This window comes from Nestor notabilis, unplaced genomic scaffold (assembly GCF_000696875.1).
Source record: "Nestor notabilis isolate BGI_N333 unplaced genomic scaffold, ASM69687v1 scaffold7054, whole genome shotgun sequence".
NCBI classification, from domain to species: Eukaryota; Metazoa; Chordata; class Aves; order Psittaciformes; family Psittacidae; genus Nestor; species Nestor notabilis.
The window spans coordinates 77,165-82,336 of NW_009924164.1; positions in this window are offsets into that span (position 1 = coordinate 77,165).

A 5,172-nucleotide genomic window follows, 5' to 3' on the forward strand; every position below is an offset into this window, starting at 1 on the left:
CTTTGTTTTAGAAGCTTCTTTCCATGTTTTTTGTGTTCCGGCAGCAGGTCTTGCAAGGACAGTCATATGGTTCTCATTGTGGTGTTATTATTTATGAAATCATCATTCTCTGCCCCAGGGACCACGACTGGGGGTGCTTCACAAATCAGAATTACAGTCTCCTCTGTGACTTATGATAAGAACTGATCTCCTTACTCCACTGCATCCCCACTGTCTCTAGTTGGAAGCACAGTTACTCAGGACATCCTAGGCAATGTCTTTTTTCCTTAAACATCACATCCTTTTTATGCCAACAGCAACATCAAACAAAATGAATAAGCAGGACTAAGCAAAATTGACTTTCTGAATATTAATGAAAATTAAAGCACTTTCAAAAGGAAAGAATCACTATGTTTTCCATGGTCAAAACAAAGGGGAAGGAAGGCTTTTTTGAGCATGGGAGTTGTCATATTTCTGCGTAATTGTATTTCACTGCGTGCGTGATGATGTCTGGTTTCTTACTCTAAGTTTGCAGCACATCTGCTTTATGATTTGTCATTGAATTTTATGCATTTCTTCAATAAAAAGGATACTGAACCTTATATCCTGACAAATGCTGAACTACTGACTCCTTTGACCTCACGGTAATTATCAGAACTTTGCAAAGAAGGTAAGTCTGAAGTTTGTGCCTTTATTGTAAATCTTTCAGTAGTCATTCAAGAGCTCTTTCAGTATTGTGAAACAGTGAAAACAAGTTAAATTAGTCACATCCTAAAATATGTATGCATTTCTCTGCCAAATCTACATTATATGCCTAAATCAGCTGAAGTAGTGTGCATGGGTAACTTCACACAGAGGAGGAGAATAAAATAGAGTCAAGCACAACTGAGCTAAACCAGTACCTGATGAGAAGCCACGACAGAGAAGACCAAGTGCTGGTGACTCAGTAGTTGACCCTCTGCTATCCATTATCAGAAGACTCTCAGAGTGGGAAGCAGTGGAAGCACACCCTGTTTTCTCAAATATAGGCTAGTTCCAAACATGCAAAGCAAGTGAGATGAAAGGTCAGGGAAAAACATCCAATGGAAAGAATATATTCCCATCCAAAGTTCGACGTGATGATCTTAAAGGTCTTTTCCAACCTAGTTGATTCTATGATACACAGCAAAATCTCTGTAACCATACTAGAAACCTATTTTAGGGGCTTGAACATCATCAGCACAAGTGGGCTCAGTAATGACTGATGCTGCTTTCATCTCATTCAAAACCATCAACAAAGCTACTCCAGTGAATACCATCCCAGGTTCTGGGTTGACTGCTGCAATAGCTCTACCTGTACTGCTCAGATGGCTTCTACTCCTGCTCCTGCAACACAACAGGAACCATTCAGCACGCAGCATTACTGCATGGAAGGCAAGGGGAACACAGCTGTTTACCTGAAGGGTTACAGTTTCAGATCTAAAGTTTCCTGTTAAGTGACTTTGAAGTATTTACTCTTGATTTTATTTTATATTTAACAATCTGGGCAACACTGTGTTTTGGCTTCCTTTACTTTCTTTATGTCAAGGGCTCTCTAACACACGGTTTCAATTTTTGCATGATAATGCTAATCTTATGCTATTAAAAAGCAGCACAAACTCTCATAGCACTGGTACAAAGGACTGGGTTGCATCAGCACAGGTCTTTTTAACTACCTGCATCAATACTGAATATACTTGGCAGTACATCTCATTACTATGATGGTGGGGTGCTCAGTACATACAGAGAAACAACAACCAGCACTACATTCTGTCTTTACAAAGAGATTTAGAGAGGGCTGCTTCTAACCATGCAGTCAGCATAAACAATAAATTCTTAAACAACCTCTTTACAGTATGAGTATGAAATGGAACTGAAAAGAGATTAGTCTCACATGCCCAAAATGGCTTCATTTTTGCCCAAAAAGGAAGGAGTAGTAAAACCATTTTGCTCCTACAAACACTTTGCCACTCAGGCTACCAAAGCTTCACCAGCGCTAACACTTCAGCCATCCACACAAGTTTGTCATCCTAAATCCATGTACCACTTTTCTAAACAGACGACTGCTTTGAGCAACGCCATGTTACAAATGTTCTGCACCTGAGACTGAAGAAACCTCTGTAATCAAAGAAAACAAAAAGCACATCACTTGGGAAGAATTCTTTTCTTCTTTTGCAAACATTTTCAAACCCACAAGAGATCAGAAATAATCTCACATGAGCAGCTCTCTCATTACCTTGAAAAGGAGAATTGTAAGCCCTTCTCACAATAATTTGTTACTATTCAGTTTTCAGACAATACAGAAATTTCTCCATAATTCAAAAGCAAATAAGTTAATGCAAGAAAATTAGTTCTACCGTCTCCCTTCCTGTTCTATGTGCTAAGCTCAGCATTTATCTTTCTGTGTTCTTGAACACATTTCTGACCTGTGACTAAGACTCCTTGGTGCTGCAGAAATGCCATTATTTTTAACAACAAAGCAACTGGAAAGGCTTCAATATTCTCCAAATATCCTGCATAAAGAGACACAACAGTGATGCAGTTCTAGAATTCAGGATATCTCAGTATTTCAAGTCGCACATGGAGTATGACACAGTTAATTTTTGAGGTTAACTTTGCTCTCAGATCACCAAGTTGCTGAGGGCTCAGCAATGTCAAAGGTCTTCTGTTAAAAAGATACTAAGCTTTCAGCATTCCTGTTCCAGGGAAGGCTCACAGAACAAAGGGATGTGGCAAAGCAGTCGAGGCAGCAGAACAAAGACCACGTAACCAGTGGTGTTCTGCCCTTGGTCCCACTGCTGTTTAAATTGCACCAAGCAGGATGTAGGCTGCATTACATTCACTGTTCTCATCCTGTATTTGAATAGGCAAACAATGCAATAAATTCATTAGGATAGGTTTGCTCAGATAAAGTATTGGTGTCATTTTTGCAGTTCCCTTTCCGTGTTGTACTGCTCTGGGTGCTGACAGAGGGCTAAATACACCACTGCGGGTGATTATACCCAGTTAGAACTGCCTGCATCAAAATACATATATAGAATATATATATATATACACACACACAAAATATATTCCTGCAAATTACACATTACCAACCCAAGCACCCTGGAAATGCACTAACATATTGGAGTGTATGAAGAAAATTAGCTCATACAGAGTCAAAATTACAGGATTGCTGCAACTAAGAATAGATTTTCATCATAAATCATAAAAGTCAGCAAGTTTGGACAGCTCTTCTTTTTCAATTCAAATACTCTAAAATCTTTGTCACTTTGAAGGAAAGATGTGATTCTTATCATGCATTTTTAAGCATCTTAAGGTCTTTAGACCCACTTAAAATACCCACTTGCTCTATTAAAACTAATGAGAAGTAACAAGAGCTGCAATAGTCCACTGTCTTGCAATGGTGCTGAGCACATTTAGATACCCAAACAAACAAACAAAAAAGCGTAACACAAGCTGAGGTCTGCCACATTCATGGTAAAGAGCCAGACAACATCTGCGAGATTTGGTTTTATAAGGACTGCAAGACCAGGGTAGAGTCTGTGTTATTACTGAAATAAGATTCAGTGAGAATTTAGGGAGTATTTATTCAGTTTTTCCTTTCAGTTGGATTCTGCATTACCCTAGCAGTAATAAAGACTGACTGGTAGGTAACAAAACAGTTACCTAGATTTAGATATAAAGAAGTTCTTCCCTGTGAGGGTGCTGAGGCGCTGGCACAGGGTGCCCAGAGAAGCTGTGGCTGCCCCATCCCTGGCAGTGTTCAAGGCCAGGTTGGACACAGGGGCTTGGAGCAACCTGCTCTAGTGGAAGGTGTCCCTGCCCGTGGCAGGGGTTGGAACTGGATGAGCTTTAAGGTCCCTTCCAACCCAAACCAGTCTGGAATTCTATGATCTTACTCCAGTGTTTTGGAAAGTCTGGCTTGCACTTTCTTACACTGATTACACTTCGCTTTCTTTCAGATCTCGTTGTAGTGATGAACACGGAAGGGATGAAATACACATTTTGGCTTAAAAGGCATCTTCATGCAGTACTTAATCTGGGCTGAAATGCTTCTTGCTTTGGTTTTTGGTTTTGTTTGGTTTGGGGGTCTTTTTTGCATGAAATCCAAGCAAAGCTTTTCAAAATAAATTACTCTGTAATACCTTTTATTGTGACTTAAAAAAATCATGCTTTTGTTTCAATTCCATCGCTGAACAGTACTTTAGGCTCTGACAGAAAATACATAGGAATGACACAAAATACTTGAGCAGGATTGTTGCTTTGCCTTTAATCACTGCTTTACATGAAATTTCAGGTTTTATTTCCCTGAGAGCTTCCATCAAACTGACTTTACACCTCAGAAGTCATCTGCAAAGCATATTTCACAGTACCCTGACCAATAACACCACTTTCTCCGCAATTAAGTAAAAATACTTCAATACACCTTTATAACTCTCCTGAACCTGCCTATTGAATCAATACTCAGGAACAGAAAAAAAGTACTTTTCTTGGCACTCAGTTTTTCTAAAGCCATTTTGAAGTTATTCTTAGGCATGATGGCTTCAGGAAGCAGACAGTTATTATTCTCTCCATTTCAGAGTGCGAAACCAACTAAGAAAGCTACCTGAGGATAAAAAAAAGGGGAAAAAAGCAAGTTTGATTTTGAACTCAGGATCAGAACAGTGGGATCTTTCTGGCATTTCTTCCCTTTCTGACAGGAAACATGGATTGGTCAAAATCAAATCCTTTTATGCAGGTGCAGGGAGAAGATTTCAGCAGCTCAGGGGGATAATTTTATTTAGAGCCAAATATAAAATAACATGCAATTTCTGTTTGGTTTGCGTTTGAGATTCAACCCATTAAGGCAAATATATCTGAATGACCACTCGAACGTTCAGACTCTCTTCTGCCAACTGTTTTTCCACAAAAGATGACTGAAAGTTCTACTGTCAAAATGAAGGTGAAAGCTGAACACCTGCAAAATGGGAGGTCACTTTTCACCCCCCTACTCAAAGAATCTGGTATTTACTTTCCCGTTCCAACCAGTGCACTAAACCATCGTGTCCTCCAGCTATGAGCTAATAATCTTGATCTATTCCCAAAACATACCTGAAACCTAAGAAACCACAAGCTCAGGCCTGTGAAAACACTGTCTAGGAGCTTCATCAGGGTTTTAAAGGAGCGTTTAAA